Raw genomic sequence first — 18086 nt, 5'->3', positions numbered from 1 at the left:
GCTGGAATACCCATCCACGACCCATTTTCAATGCCCTGGCTGAGGGAAGGAGGTTCTCACCCAAGATTTGACGGTACATGGCCCCGTCCATCGTCCCTTTGATGCGGTGAAGTTGTCCTGTCCCCTTAGCAGAAAAACACCCCCAAAGCATAATGTTTCCACCTCCATGTTTGACGGTGGGGATGGTGTTCTTGGGGTCATCGGCAGCATTCCTCCTCCAAACACGGCGAGTTGAGTTGATGCCAAAGAGCTCGATTTTGGTCTCATCTGACCCAGTTCTCCTCTGAATCATTCAGATGTTCATTGGCAAACTTCAGACGGGCCTGTATATGTGCTTTTTTGAGCAGGGGGACCTTGTGGGTGCTGCAGGATTTCAGTCCTTCACGGCGTAGTGTGTTACCAATTGTTTTCTTGGTGACTATGGTCCCAGCTGCCTTGAGATCATTGACAAGATCCTCCCGTGTAGTTCTGGGCTGATTCCTCACCGTTCTCATGATCATTGCAACTCCACCAGGTGAGATCTTGCATGGAGCCCCAGGCCGAGGGAGATTGACAGGTCTTTTGTGTTTCTTCCATTTGCGAATAATCGCACTAACTGTTGTCACCTTCTCACCAAACTGCTTGGCGATGGTCTTGTAGCCCATTCCAGCCTTGTGTAGGTCTACAATCTTGTCCCTGACATCCTTGGAGAGTTTGGAATCTGATTGATTGATTGCTTCTGTGGACAGGTGTCTTTTATACAGGTAACAAGCTGAGATTAGGAGCACTCCCTTTAAGAGTGTGCTCCTAATCTCAGCTCGTTACCTGTATAAAAGACACCTGGGAGCCAGAAATCTTTCTGATTGAGAGGGGGTCAAATACATATTTCCCTCATTAAAATGCAAATCAATTTATAACATTTTTTACATGCGTTTTTCTGGATTTTGTTGTTGTTATTCTGTCTCTCACTGTTCAAATAAACCTACAATTAAAATTATAGACTGATCATTTATTTGTCAGTGGGCAAACGTAGAAAATCAGCAGGGGATCAAATACTTTTTTCCTTCACTGTATATACACACATATACATATCCTTAAAAAATATATATATATTCCCCTTTATTACTTTCCAACCCCGCCACCCTTTCCCTACTTGGAGTAAACTAGTGAACAACAATGCTTAGGCCTCTACTTCCAGTTTATACTTACTATCTACATTTTATGGACACAGTCAATTTTACAATAATTATATTTTGTTTGTTTTTTCTCCTGAACTTCTTCTACTCTCAACCTCTCCGATCATTTTCATGATGTCCATCCGGTTTGCTTCTATATGCCATATCTTTCTAACTGTGCTCTTTCACAAAAGCTCCCAACCTACAACCTATATACTTATTATGGACACAGTATGCTTACATTATTAGTTATCTTGTTATTATTTGTTGTTAGTTGTTATTAGTCCCATCCTTCAATTCCATTCAACACCTCCCATCTATCTCCTAACACCATCCATATAGGATTTATATTTGCCATATATATATTTCAACTGTACTGTGATGTCTTACAAAAGTTCTGAACCTTTCTATTCTCATTGTTTCTACAGATTGTGAATTGAAAATAAACATTTTTGCTAAAAGTATTATTATATTATTGATCGATTGACTATGACTTTTCAGATCTATGAAAAGTCATATGACTATGGTTCTCAATCTTACCAATTGGTTGACCTCATCATACATTTTCTTGTAGTCCTCGGAATTTGGATTCAATAGGGAGTCATTGAAGACCCGATTGGTGATCTCCATGCAGATCTGGTAGGCCATTTTTGCTGTGGGGGTGGTGCTCATACCCGCTGGGGTGACTGAGCGGGGCACTCGAAAGAAGCTGGCAGACAGGGCACCTGTGGGAAGCAAAATATACACCTTACTCAAGTGGATAAATTAAGGCTGTGAGTGTAACATGGACAAACTTTAATCTTGGGAATCAGAGGATCTTTGAGGTAGCCTAGAGTGCTTACAGATAGATGTAGGGTCTTAATTTGAGCCATTTTGCTACAGCAGGAAAATTAGCCTGCAGCAACAGGAAATGCGAATTATTATGTTGATTATAATTAATGGACACTTTTTGTAAGGGTTGATACATTTTTCATTAGGGCAAATCAAGTCTGTCATTTTAAAGTGGAAATTACAAACGTTAGAAGCCTTTTTAAATCTTGAATACACTACAAGTTTGCATTTCCTGCTGTGTATGTAATTTATGAATTTTGTATTGTCAATTTGTTGTCTACTGTATTTAAACGTCACTTTAAACATGTACAGGATACTGCAACAACATTTCCTTATGGGGACAATAAAGTCAGTAAAGTGCAGGAATATTCTCAGCAGCAAAAGAGATTAAGATCCTACATCTGTAGCACACTTAGAGCTAGCTGTTGGCTGTATAGTTTGAGATAGCCTGACGACTGTTTAATAAAATTGTATTTTTACTTACTTTACCAGTTGTCCGTGCGGTTGGTTCTTTTGTAGGTAGGAATGTGAGACAATATATCCACAGGAAAGCATAATTACATCAACTTTTCAAAGCGCTGGTAGTGCGTTCAGATTTCTATCACCTGAAGCATGCGCAGAACCATGTAAACACGTGCTTGGCAAGTATGCAAAACGTCTCGTGCATGTATTTTCATCTTGCTTCAACTGATACGAATCTGAACGCACTACCAGCGCTTTGAAAGGTTGATGTAATTATACTTTCCTGTGGATATATTGTCTCACATTCCTACCTGCAAAAGGACCAACCACACGTACAACCTGTAAAGTAAATTGAAATCTCATTTTATTTAACATTCTGGCTTATAGAGGTCGTGAGAGGAAACGTTCCTCACCCAAATGCTCGTTTATGCCCGACATAGAATTCAATGTGTACCGGATTACTCTTTCCTCATTACTCTTTAGCTTTAAATTACTCTATTCGCATCAGACATCAATTGAAGTACAACATCCCTCTCAAAAGTGTTCGCACTTAGATTGACTTTGCTAATTAGTTGTTGTGGGATGCTCAACTCATGGAGTTCTGTCTGTAGAGAACACTCTTGAGTGATTCCATCACTGCCATTATTATGCAAGGCATTTATGGTTGGGACTAGGATTACAGTATACAAGGACCATTTTCCTTTTAGCTCAAATGAGTCAAACCAAAGTAGATTGAATTGAATATATTTCAAAATAATAGTATTATCAAGTCACAGAATATAGGGCATCTTTTCCCACTTAAAATCAGGCAAATACACCTGACTCAACGCCAAGACAATCACCAGTCACATTTTTTGTAGGGGCTGAAACATTTTTTGTTAGGGCAAATCAAGTGTGACATTTTTCAAAATTCAAGCCACAGAAACATTTCTCCTTCCTTTTTCCATAAAGCAACAATAATGTTGTATTTACTTAACTGGATGCATTATCTTACCTGAGATGACAAATATTAAGACGCATTGTGTAATCCTCAAAAGGTTCGTCGAAGGTCGTACCATCTTGATGGGTAAAATCAGACTAGTTAAACGAATTCAACCAAATATATGATACAAATTATTTAACTTCTCAAGTATGGACTTTTCAATGATGAGATGTAGTTTGTCATCTGCAGGGTGAGGTACCAGTCTTTTATCTGGGGAAACCTAACCACATGGGTCTGAGGCTGGGCCGTGATAAAAATTAGTGAGCGGTGAATCACACCTCAACTCTGTTTGCTTCAAACATTTGTTTGACCTGAACACACACTACATTGAATTGGATCTGGAAAAAAATGATATCTATATTTGTCCTGACACTTGTGTGTAAACCATTGGCTGGGCTGCATTCATTTAACAATACAATGGGAATTTGTATTTAACCTTTATTTTATCAGGGAGTCATACTGAGACCAAGGTGTTATTTACAGATGAGCCCTGAATTACATAAAATTACAGAGAATACACACATTAAAATACAAAATGCAAGCAGAAACTAAAACATGGTTATAAAAAACAAACACATTCATCAGTAATAATGTCCTAAATCAGCTTTCTGAATTGCCCTAGAGACACCAGAACATCACATTTAAGAAGATTTTGAAGATTGTTCCACAAATAAGGTGCAAGAAAACTAAAAGCTGATTTACCTAACTCAGTAGAGACCAAAGGAATGTCCAGAGTTAGCCATCCCTGAGACCAGGTGTGGTAACTCGTATGTCTAAAATGTAGTAATGATGCTCGGTACAGTGGGACTTTTTGTAAAAGGGCTTTATAAATGAAAACATAGCAATGTATCAACCTACACTCAAAAAATTACATTTGACATTTTAGTCATTTTAGCAGACACTCTTATCCAGAGCGACTTACAGTTAGTGAGTGCATTCATACTGGCCCCCCGTGGGAAACGAACCCACAACCCTGGCGTTGCAAGCGCCATGCTCTACCAACTGAGCTATTGGGAACTTGAGGACCTAGGGGTTCAACAAGGGTTCTTCTAAGATCCTCAAAGTTCTTCGAAGAACCTTAGGGTTCTTGGCACTGAAAATTGCACCCAAAAAGGTTATTCCAAGAACCCCAAAGGAGGTGGGGTTCATAGAGGAACCTCCTTAGTTGGTGGGGGTTCTTGCAGGAACCTAACTGCCCAACTGAAACATTTGGATTTTAAATTTTAAAGGACACTTGGTGCAGGCACTTAACTGAAACATTTAAAGATCTCCTCAATTTAAGGTAAGGTTTGTCCCTTGTATGATCTAAATTGATATTGTTTTATGATGATACCATCTATCTTTTCATATTTGTGCAAATCTTTCTAAAACAGAAGAAAATTTACACAATTCAATGGATATCAATCAACAAATAGGTAAGAATATGTAGGCTATAAGCATATGTTGAAGGCTAGCTGTATTCCAGTGGCGGCTCCTGAAAAAATTCTCAGGAGGGGCAATTTTTCTGATGATTTAGGTGACCTACACACATTTTAAAAAAGATATGTCCAGCAACAACATGAAGACAGGGGCAGCATATAAGTCAATACCAGAAGCATTTATTGACTGATCTGGGGAGATGGATTCCAGTTTCTGTGACAGATTATAAATAATCTCTGATGCCTTTGTTATATTAGCTTTTGGTTGAATGTACTGTCGTAGTAAATATATAATGTTATAGCTTGGTCTGACTAAAATCTTGTGCATGACCCATTTTGTGTTGGGCGTTTGTTTCTGTTCCTATCCTATAACAATGGACAAAAGAGTCCTATCTTGTCAGCCTTGTCAGCAGGTGGCCAAGGAGTGGTGATCCTAGCTGACCTAAGACAGGACACTTTTACTTTACTCGCGTGCACGAACGAGTCCGTGCACGCGATTCCAGATATCTTTACCTCTGAATAAACTGCCTTTATTATACCATATCCACCCTGTCCAAAGTCTCTACTTGGTCTCAGTTCTCCAGTAAACTTGTGATTATCAACAGTACACAACGGTAACAAACAATTGGGGGAACTCACGGGGCAGATAGTAACCACTTAAAAGGAAGCGATTCCCAAACCTTCCATAACAAAGCCATCACCTACAGAGAGATGAACTTGGAGAAGAGTCCCCTAAGTAAGCTTGTCCTGGGCCTCTGTTCACAAACACAAACAGACCCCACACAGCCCCAGGACAACAACAACAACAACAACAACACAATTAGACCCAACCAAATCATGAGAAAACAAAAAGAGAATTACTTGACACATTGGAAAGAACAAACAAAAAAACAGAGCAAACTAGAATGCTATTTGGCCCTAAACAGAGAGTACACAGTGGCAGAATACCTGACCACTGTGACTGACCCAAACTTAAGGAAAGCTTTGACTATGTACAGACTCAGTGACCATAGCCTTGCTATTGAGAAAGGCCGCCGTAGGCAGACCTGGCTCTCAAGAGAAGACAGGCTATGTGCACACTGCCCACAAAATGAGGTGGAAACTGAGCTGCACTTCCTAACCTCCTGCCAAATGTATGACCATATTAGAGACACATATTTCCCTCAGATTACAGCGATCCACAAAGAATTCGAAAACAAACCCAATTTTGATAAACTCCCTTATCTACTGGGTGAAAAACCACAGTGTGCCATCACAGCTGCAAGATTTGTGACCTGTTGCCACAAGAAAAGGGCAACCAGTGAAGAACAAACACCATTGTAAATACAACCCATATTTATGTTTATTTATTTTCCCATTTGTACTTTAACTATTTGCACATTGTAACAACACTGTATATATACATAATATGACATTTGAAATGTCTTTATTCTTTTGAAACTTCTGAGTGTAATGTTTACTGTTAATATTTATTGTTTATTTCACTTTTGTTTACTATCTACTTCCCTTGCTTTGGCAATGTTAACACACGTTTCCCATGCCAATAAAGCCCTTAAATTGAATTGAATTGATAGTAAGGTCGCAATGACACAGAAAGCAGTTCAATGTCGGGGTACAGAGTCGCTCTCTTACCAGGATCGCGGTCCGCTCTGACCAGGGTGAAGGTGGCCGGCTCCACTTCTCTGTCCGGGACTCTGTCATCCAGCCAAGTCTCCCAGCTGTATTGGGATTACAGCTGCCTGCAGCGTTTTCATTATTTAGTCCGTTCGTAGCGGGTATGTACACGATCAACAAGATCAGTCCAAAACCGAAAGATCAGTTCAAAGCAGAATGTTTGCAGAATGTTTGTAAACTAAGTCTACAAATTAAAAACATAAAATAACGCCACACTGCAGGTCACAACAGAGACGCTGCTAGCCGCCATTGTCTTAGTTACGTTCATGGTTACGTCACGTATGACGAAAGCGCGTAAGTGCATGCCCACAGACACCCATAGAGAATGTATTGAAAGCTTTGAAATTTGAAAAAAATAGATTTTACATGACAGGCTATGAGAGACTTCTGGGCGATTTTCAACTTGACTGAAATCGCCCCAAAAACGGGCGGGGCCATTTGAAGCACGACTTTAGCCTGATTTGATATTTAGTGGCTGGCAGATCAGACGTGAACACTGATAACTACTGTTGCCGTGATATAATTGATTAGAAAAAAATTCCCTTCCTTTTCCCGTTTGGCAGTGCGTCGCCCATATCGCCCTATTGAACACACCGCCCATGTTGGGTGCAGATGACTGAACTACTCACTTTTGTGTCTGTAGGTATGCAGACGAGGAGGCATACAAAGGTATGTAAATTGGCATTGGTATGTTATGCAGATCACATGTACCATCCTCCTCCCTTACCTCTTCAATGAAAATCCCATAGGCCTCTACATTATGGACATGGTATGTGTATGAAAACAATTATCCCCCCCCAAAAAAATTCATTAACCAGTTACATGCAGCCTGGTCTAGGCCAATTGAGGAAAGCCTCTGAATTAGCAGTGAGTGATCAACAGTATCGAAAGCCTTTGACAGGTCAATAAAGAGGGCAGCACAATGTTGCCTTTTATCCATACAGTTAACCACATCATTTATAACTAGGGATGCAGCAGAGATAGTGCTATGACCTGGTCTAAAACCTGACTAATGTACATTTAGAATACATTTCAAAGATAAGAAAGATCTTAGCTGAGAATTAATTAAGGATTCAAATATTTTAGCTAGGCAAGAGAGTTTAGAACTAGGCTGATAATTATTTAGGTCACAAGGGTCACCACCTTTGTGAAGGGGGAGTACATGGGCCACCCTCCAAAACTTGGGGATAGTACCAGATATAATCGTCAGGTAAAAACTATGGGTTAATGATTCAGCAATCAGGGGGGCAGAGAGCTGCAGCAAAAATGGATCAAGCACATCAGCTCCAGTGGATTTTCTCAGAGACTAAAAGAGTAGCTCAATCAAAAAGCTTTAATATATTTGGTTATGAACTATATTGAACTTAAACTTCTTGATAACTGAATTTCACATTTTGTAATTGATTAGGATCGGTTTATACACAAACAAAACATCACCTTGACGTTCGTTTTTTGCCTAACCTATTCCTATAATAATTGTGCTTCAAAAGGGAAGGGAGTTGTGTGGCAAAGGAGGACACAAATAAAATTGTTTGACGTATGTAGCTTGTAAAATGGCCTTTTAATCCATCTATAATAGGTTGTATTTGCTGTCGCACAGCCTTGGAGCTTTTGCTAACTATTATTAGGTCTTGTATCCACCCAAATGACTTGTCATGTTGGAATGATTTACACACCGTTGCGTAATGGCAAACCCTGTGGGATGCAATTTATCAACCAGAAAATAAAACTATGAATAAGATCAGGGTTGGGGAGTAACTGATTACAAAAAACTATAACAGTTACCAGCAAAAATATTGTAATCAGATTACAGATACTTTAGAAAAAATAGATGATTACTTATTCGATTACTTTTAATTTCAGAAAGGATGTTTGCAGAAAAAATACATTGACACTTTTCTGTTTTCTCAATGATATTCAATTCACCATAAGTTTGTTCCACCTGGGCGAGTCTGGCCTCAAGTCAGAGACCACTATGATGAAATACCAAATGCGTTTGATTGATCCTTTTTGTCTAGACTATGATTGAGCTGAGTGATTGACAATCGAACACAAAACAAATAATCAACAACACAAGTGAGGTACAGTGTCTGTTTTCTTGCATTTCTTCCATAGCCGCAACATGTTCCAATGTATGGCCAAATGAACATCATATTACTCACAGGCTGGTGAGACATTGGGTGCAGACTTTGTTGATTTTCAACTACAGTATAAAAAAACGATGTTTGCACTCTTGCTGCCTACAATCCATTGGCTATCTGTATGCGATTAGTGCCACCCAGTGGTAGAATGTGATGATTATTTTACCTAACGTGTCTGCTATTTACCTATACCGTGGACCATGAAGTGCAATCTACAGTGTTCTCAGTGTTCATGTATTTTATTTTTCTATCCTGCTTACCTTAGACGTTGGATTTTGACTCTGCCAGAAATGTCAAAATATGACTTCAATGATGCAAGAACACCGAAAAGGTTGAGTTTAGGTAACAATAAATTAAATACATTTTAAAAAGACTTTGAAACAAAACACTCCACATCATGCCTAGGTTTTGTATGGGTGTCAGGATGAAACCTCCATTTCAACATTTGACCCCGACCCTATGCTGCTTAGAAAGGATTATCTTACTAAGCTTATTGAGCACACAAGTACCTCACCATACCCGACCTCTGTAAGGGGTATTGGCAAGTGCCAATGTCAGAGGCAACCAACCCGGAGTCATCAGCCTTCCACACATCATTTGATAATATCAAACATCATATGAACTGTCAATGACTGCTTCTCAAATGCCTCTCAGACCACAACAAAAAAAACAGAGGAACAAGCATTTTCTGTATAGTTCAACACAATCAAACCATGATTCAACCGCGATTCAATAAAATATATTATAAAACAAGTTTAAAATCCTTCATGTACAAGCTGTTATTGTGTGTGTGTGTGCATGAATGTGTGTGTGTGCAGATCTGCATGGGTGTGTGTGCATGCATAAAAACATGAACGTTCCCAGTTTGCCAGTTTGTCCCTTCATCCCCCTCAAGTACCTGCAACAAATCACCACATGGAGTTGTTAGGACATAACAAACTTTTCTTTTTTTTTAAGCATGGCAAGCTTTGTCAGCTTTTTAAAATAATAAGAGCACCATGAATTAAAAACATTGTTGCTACGGTCATTTATGGGAGATGCTATCACCGTTCCTTTTTTTGGAATACCAAAAAAGTACCCCATTCCAGATAAGTCTTTTAGTAGTGCCAGCACATCTGAATTCTAGTAAAGGTCTCACTTTTGCCATATTTATATAAACATAGCAGGATCAGTAGAAGGACCAGTTAAACACAGGTGACCACAAGACCCACAATCACCCACCCATCTGGGACTGATGGAGACGATCCAAAAGCTGGGAATGTTGAGACTTTAAGGACCACAAAACATCAGACCAAGACTCAAAGAAAAAATATAATGAAATACAGAATAAATATAATTTATTGAAGTGGACACATTGCTGTACATAGATACAGAACAAAAATATTGACAACTGACTGGCAAAGCTTGCACCTCCAAAACTATGCTTGTTAACACTAAAATAACTAATCTTAGACTATCAAATACATTATGAAAAGATAACAAGTGGTCAAATATGTTCTCACCTCCCACTGTCACCCAGCTCTCTAGTTATTCAGCTTCATTAGACATACACTTATAGGAGCCTTCATCTGACTTTGCCACTATGGGGATAGTTAATTTCTCCGGTGTTCTCATTCTTGATGAGTAATCCGTCTTTGTAGTACTCAGCCCTGATATCTAAATCCACAGCGCATAGTAATAGATTCTCCCTCAGTCTCCAGGATCACAGCAAAAATATATTTACACTGTAAATCGTCATTAATTAATCAACATCACTACACACATCATACAGACATCACACACAATTTAACAACATCGTTTTAGCTTGTATCTCATAATGCATTGCATTCTACAATGACAATTGTACCATGCAATGTGATGTTCACAGCATTATTGTACTCTACTGATCCAGACTCACGCCAGTATACTCTACTGTCCCCTTCAAGTGTGTAGCTGATGGTACACGTGGACCCTGTTATTGACCCCCTGTTATAGTCAGATGGACACTGACAGGTATCCTCTGTCTTTGTACCTTTTCAGTCTCCATCCAGCAGACTTCCCCTTCTCCTCACAGCTCAATGAGAGTTTACCATGCATAATGCTGGGTTTTGTTGGGAAACTGAAGAAGGATGCATATCTAATACAAAGACAGACTTGGTCAGAGTTTAAACTGAGATACAGTAGTGTGAGATAGACAAGCAGACAGACAGAACCATAATGGCTTACCTCCTGACCAGAGAAACTGAAGTTTGCTATTTGCCTCTCCCAGCTACACAAACATATCCTCCTTTGTGAGTAGGACCAGCAGGGATAAGAGTGTAGAAGCTCTCTGAATTCCCATTACTTCTTTCATATAGGGGCTCTAGAGGTTTCTGTAGGGAACAATCCTGTTCCAGAAGAACCTCCAGCCTGTAGATAACTCTTTAATCCCACAGCTCAGTCACTGAGCCTCCAGGGTTTGAACCTCTGTCAGTCATTTTGGCAGGACTGATTCTGTATTAGGGCTCTGTATTGGAGTAGCCGGACATCCTGTCCTTTTACCATTCATACTCCCAGTCTCTTACATCTAATAATGACTCTCTCCCCACTGAGGCCAGTCAGACTGCAGGGTCACAACAGCATTGGGTATGTCTGTACAAACACAACACACACAATAATCTCAGTTTTACAATTCTGAATATATTAATAGATACTCATGACAAAAAGCTGGGCCAATTGAGCAACGTCCTATGGGACTCCCGGTTGTGACACTGCCTGGGATCGAACCCAGGTCTGTAGTGACACCTCAAGCACTGCAGTGCCTTAGACCTCTGCACCACTCTGGAGGCCCCATATGGTTTGATTTTTAACACATTCTAAGGCTGCATGATGGGAGAAAAGTCACATGAAAGGCATGAGCTCTGATTTGTTTCTTGTGCAGGCTCCACACACTTCATCAGTCTCATTCACAATTTGACAAGCACTTGATAATATTCTTACCAGGCCTCAAATTTCCTGGGGCGGCATGCCCCTTGTGTGGCCATAATGCCCTCTAAAAGATCCATGCCTTTTGTGGCCAAAGTAGCCGTTGTGCCCTTGAGCTGAATATAATAATTATAATTCCCTTCTCCTGGCTCCGGAGCACCTCTCACTCACATGGCTCTCTCAGATATCTCAATTCTTATTATCCAATGCCCATCACATGATCGGGTCCATCTCACAGGCATCTCAGCTCCGAAGTAGGCTACAAGCTAAGACAGACACATTGGGGACTCAACTGCGCTCGTCCCTCTTATCGAATTCTGAGGTGCATATTGAAGATGTTAGAAGGACTGTCAACATTTTGCCTACTTTTCGTCAGCCAATAAGATGAGTAGGCCTAACTAACAGCAAAAGCACTAGCTTATGTCAATCTACTATCCCCCATAGTACAACGGTTGACCTATTCTATTGGTCAACTTGTCCTTCTGTGCGAGAAATAAATATTCCAAACATACTCTAGGACAGTTGTGGGATGCGATAGAGCCCAAATTAATACAACCACTGGCATCATTTTTATTTTTTTAAGCAATGAGGCTGATGCAACAGATCAGAACGTTTAGCTTAAAATGTTGGTAGACTATTAGGCTATTTCTTCACATTATAAGCGCAGCAATGCGCACATGGTAGTAGGCTATAAGGGCGAATGTTCGAAAATGCAATCAATTAGCTAAAAACACTGTCACTCAGAAGTGACCGCAAATACAATTTGTATGTAATGCTTTATTATAAAGGTGCATTTTTATGGTGAAAATGATCTTCCCCAAACTTGAAACTCACACGCCGCATATGTATTCCTGTTAGGCTCTACACCAGTTGTAAAGCTGTTTAATGTGCTTAATTTTAAGAAGTTATTTGGCCACTTTAGTTGTGATACGAACCTTATCAAAACATATAGGCCTCTCGGAACAGGGGCAAAAAAAGACATGTCATCTATGCACTTAAAATGCTTTTCCCGTGGTTCATTTTCATGCCAGCCAGGTAGGCTATACTCCTGTTGTATTAGGAAAGTTGAGAAATAAATATAGTAGGCCTAGCCTATAGAAAGCTGATGGGATCCTCCTCTATTTAATAGAGGCCATCAAAACACTGTTTTCTCAAGTAATTGCATAGCCTATAGAAATGTTGCGTAACATGAGCTCATGGGCTCTCATGAAGTGTTTGATTTGATTTTCAAATACATTTGCATTGATGTCAGAGTGATTAGAGCAGGGGTGTCAAACGTCCGGCCCACGGGCCGGATCAGGCCCGCAAACGGGTTTAATCCGGCCCGCGAGATGATAAAAAAAAATAATAATAAAAAAAATAATAATAAAAAAATGTGTAAAGTATAAAAATGCGCTGCAATTTTTCAATAAAATAAACTGCTGTTCCAATTGCGTCCACTGGATGGCGCAATAGCAATTGTGTTAAGCAAGCAAACTGTTTATACCGGGGCAGAGCAAGTAGGTCAAGCACGTGCAGCCAATGAGCTACTTTGTTTTGCCCGCGATATTTATTACTACTTTTAACATTATGTGCTTTGGCACCCTCATTGCCCCAATATGTCTCTGTCAAAAAAGAGAAAAGTGGACGCAGAGTGCAGAGTGTTCCAAGAAAAATGGTCATCCTATTTATTCACGGAATTGAATGGGAAAGCTGTATGTTTGGTGTGTTCAGAGCATGTTGCAGTGCTGAAAAAATATAACCTTCGTCGCCACTATGTGAGTCTTCATGCCGACAAATATGACAACTTTCAAGGACAGCGGAGATGAGAGAAGGTGAATGAACTGTTGGCGGGTCTGAAGAAACAGCAGTCTGTGTTTACTCACAGCCGAGACATCAGTGACGCTGCAGTGAAAGCTAGCTACCTCATTGCTAATTAAATCGCAGTGGCTTCAAAACCATTTAGTGAGGGTGAATTTGTAAAAACATGCATGATGAAGGCAGCGGAGATTGTGTGCCCTGAAAAGCGGCAGGCTTTTGCAAATATCAGCCTGACAAGAAACACAGTTGCAGACAGGATTTCCGATCTTTCAGTTGATTTGGACAGCCAGTTGAAGCAAAAAGTAAAGTCATTTATTGCGTTTTCGGTTGCAATTGATGAAAGCACGGACATTACAGATGTTGCACAACTGGCCATTTTCATCCGCGGAGTTGATGACACATTGACCGTCACCGAGGAGTTCGTGGAGTTGGTGCCGATGACAGATACAACGACAGCAGCTGATATTTTTACCACACTCGTCGGCGCGCTGGACAGGGTCGGAGTGGACTGGTCCCGCGTTGTCAGCCTGGCTACAGATGGTGCGCCCTCAATGATCGGGAAAAAAGCAGGCGTTGTGACAAAGTTCAGAGAGAAAGTGCAATCTGCAAATGGAGGACGTGATTTTTTGACTTTTCACTGTATTTTGCACCAGGAGGCTTTGTGTTGCAAGTCATTAAAGATGGATAACGTCATGAAGGTGGTCATCCAAACTGTTAATTTCATCCGATCCAGAAGCCTGAATCACCGTCAGTTTGACAGCCTTCTCAGAGAGAAAGACCACATCTATGGCCTGCCATACCACACTGAGGTAAGATGGTTAAGCCGAGGTGCTGTGCTGAGGCGTTTCTTTGATTTACGAGAAGAAATTGAACAGTTCATGGAAGAAAAGGGCAAACCAGTGTTAGAATTTCATTCCGCAGAATGGATGCAGGACCTTGCATTTATGGTGGATGTTACAGAGCATCTGAATAACTTGAACAAACAGCTGCAAGGGCGCAACAAAGTTGTCACGCAGTATTATGACAGCATACGTTCTTTCAAGTTGAAGCTGTCATTGTGGGAGACGCAACTTGCCGGTGGTGATGCAGCTCACTTCCCCTGTCTGAAAAATGTGTGCGCGACCCAACATGTGGCAGACATGAAGCGGTTCAAAGATAAAATAACGGGACTGTTACGGGAGTTTGAGCAACGCTTTCAGATTTATGTTTATATGTTTTTATGTTGATGTGCTATTGTTTTTAATTGTTTTTATTTTATTTGTATATTTAACCTATTCTTGACTCTGTGGTTCTTGCACTTGTTTGGGGAACAGGATTTCATTATTTTTATCTACATTTCTGCCTGAGAAATGACACCCTGATATAGTTCTGTGATCTGTGAAACAGTTCTGTTAATCACTGAGGCATTGTGTGTTTGTGTGTTCTTTTTCTTTAGAATTTTCAAATAAACTTGACGTGTTTTATGATTAATAGTGATGTTGTGCTTGTACTATTTTGGACACACTGTCCTCAGGCTCCAGCTTTATGTTGTATGTTGATCGTATTAAAACAAAGAAAACAATCTGAAGTTGTTGTTTTTAAGTTATATATACCATGATTTTTCCGGTCCGGCCCACTTGGGAATAGATTTTCCTCCATGTGGCCCCTGAGCTAAAATGAGTTTGACACCCCTGGATTAGAGGGACAGTAGAGTGCTGAGTACCAGACAGTTAGCAAGTTTGGTAGGCTACTAATGACCATCAGCAGCATCAGAGCTTGGAGAAGCCTAGTTACTGTGACTAAACAGTCATGTGGAGTTTAACTGCGGTCATGAGAGTTAAGTGCCTTGCTCAAGGGCACATCGACAGATTTTTCACCTAGTCGGCTCGGGGATTAGAACCAGCAACCTTTCAGTTACTGGCACAACGCTCTTAACCACTAAGCTACCTGCCGCCCCAGTATTGTTAGTGAACTCACCAGTGACACTGATGCTGAGGGAATAACTAGGGTTGACAACTGGGGCTGACCTTTCCTCTTCCCAAAACATACAGTGAGGTACCAACACATGCATTATTGAAATATAGATGGCCAATAATATTCAGTGGGGCTCCACAAAGTAATAAGTATGCTAATGTTGCATTAAATGCTATGGCTGAAATGACTAAAGAGCATCTTTAAATGTGTGCCCAATATGAAGTAGTTATGAAAGCACTAAGATGAAAGAGAGATGCTCTGATTTACCTGCCACTGTCAGATTGACAATATCACTCCACTCAGAGTCCTGTTGGTCACTTTTACGTCTACCAATACAACTGTAGCCACCAGCGCAGTAATACGCCAAAATAAAGATATATTGATATGTTTTCATTGGAGACTTGACTGAACTAGGTGTATTCCATGTGTACTCCCAGTCAGTGACTATTTCACCCTTTATGTCACATCTGAGATAGACAATATCTCCAAAGTATATCTCTGTGTAAGGCTCCACTGTCACTACAGGTTTTGGTCTCTATGCACAAACAAAACCAACTAAACACAATTACCACAATGAACACATTTCTTTACATATCATACACAATTTGACTGAGGAGTGAGTTTCATTGAGCCCAATCTGATTCCTTTGCCAGATGTAAGAAACAATGTAGGCATACAGTTCAAGAAAGTGGATCTAGATCTAACACGCAGGATATGAACCCTGGTCTCCCACAGGAACAACCAACATTTTAGACCTTAGACCAATAGTGAATTCCCTTTTGGTCCAGGGGCAGACACTGGTTTTGAAGTTCACAGGCGGGGGCTACCTCATCACGTGACCATGAGTAACTATGCCCGACTAATTTCCACTACATAGGGTTGAAAATTCTGGTAACTTTCCCAAAATTCTCTTTATTTTCGCGGTTGGGATATTCCTGGAATCAGGAGGGAATAAACGCAAAATCCGGATTCCTACAGGATTTCTGGAAAACCTAGGATTTTTTGGTCATTTATAACTCTAGTTGGATCACATAAAAATTTAGAATAAATAATGTGATGATTAAAACAAGCAGTATATTCAGTAGCTTAAGGGAAACAAAACATGGGGAGAGGTTTTGTGTGGGTGGGTCTTGGGTAATTTGAGAGGCAAAATTCTAGGTAGTTAGGGAGAAAAAGGCAGGAACGTTAATATGAAAACGTTATAAAATAGATAAAGCTAGGTACCACTACAGGATATTGTTATGTGAAATGTACATGCAATTCAGACTTCATCCACTAAACAGAGTGACACTGGGCCAATCCACTTAACTATTAAGTTTATAGAAGTAAATTATGAAGATACTGTAAAATCCTGGTCACTGCTGCCCTATACTGAGATCCTCCAGCGACAGCTCATCTGTACTTTAGGATACAGGCTCTTTTGGACCAAGGACTTCACTCAGTCAATCATGTGCTGCTGTCCCCTGAGAGAAAGTGGACTTACTACAAGCTTTCAGTTGTGCACACAAATATTAACGGTTAAACAATAACTTCTCAGAATGGGTCTGCTTCTCAGAATTGGTGGTAAAGGGTTAATTGAACAAAAGAAAGGCAAATATTATTTGACCACACCCCAAACAATTCTTCAAGTCAAGCAGCACAGACTATACACAGGACCTTCGGGACAGTAGTCTCAGAAATCCCAGACCTAGGGCAACAGCACTAGAACATTGGTACATTTTTACACAGCTGATTCAAATAATGAACTCATCATCAAGCTTTGATTATTTGAATCAGCTGTGAAGTGCTAGGGCAAAAACCAAAACGTGCACCCTTTGGGGTCCCAGGACCGAGTTTGGGAAACGCTGGTTTAGAGAGACTAGGACAGAAGCGGCACGCCCACCTGAGGTGTATTCATTAGTCGTACACCGCTGCATATTTTTAAAAAATTTTTTGGAAACCGTTTACTTTAGGAACCAAGCGGCGAGGGACCTACCTGAATTTGTCCAACAGAAACTCTCGTCTGCGTTGCAAAACTTTTTCCTTTTGGAGTAAACAGTTTCCATTGCAAAGTTTTGCAAGGGAATCCGACTAATGAAACACCCCTGGTGGTTCAATAGGCTACATCTTACATGTTGTTTGCCAATTAAGGTCCCCTAGGAAACATGGACCAAAACTATGGTTCCCACATTTTCACGTTTTGACACATCTCTGTAGTCTGGATGTATTTTACTAGTTGTAGTTAAAATTGACATATTATAAATTAAGTATCTTTTTAGTTCAATAAACATGTGTCCTGTCCTCTCCAGAGATGGAAGAGGAAGCGAGACATCCCATTCCCTCATCTTTTCAGTTTCAATGGAAGTCAATGAACTAAGTAGACCAGACCAAGCTGCTGTCGCATTGGTGTCTATGGGAGAGCCACCCCCTTACTTAAACAGGAACTGACCATTTATTTCAATGGTAAACAACCTGAGTGAACTACCCGTATCTTCATGTATCCACCATCTTTGTCCTCCCTTCTTGTGCCTTCATCAAAGAGCTCTTCGTTCTATCTGTGCCTTCATTCAACGTTGCTAAGGAAGTCAAGCATCATGAGGTTACCTGAAATAGGTCAAAGCATATATTAAATTGAACTCAACATCTTCGACACAGACACAAGTTACCTGCTATATTTGGGCAACAGGATTAACACAGAGAGAATTTGGCAAAATACATTGTATGTTTCTGTAGTACGAGTAGGCTGGTA

The sequence above is a fragment of the Coregonus lavaretus genome (assembly GCF_964263955.1).
Source record: "Coregonus lavaretus genome assembly, chromosome: 7".
NCBI classification, from domain to species: Eukaryota; Metazoa; Chordata; class Actinopteri; order Salmoniformes; family Salmonidae; genus Coregonus; species Coregonus lavaretus.
The sequence above is the reverse complement of the archived record's forward strand: the minus strand, read 5'-3'. Positions refer to the sequence as shown.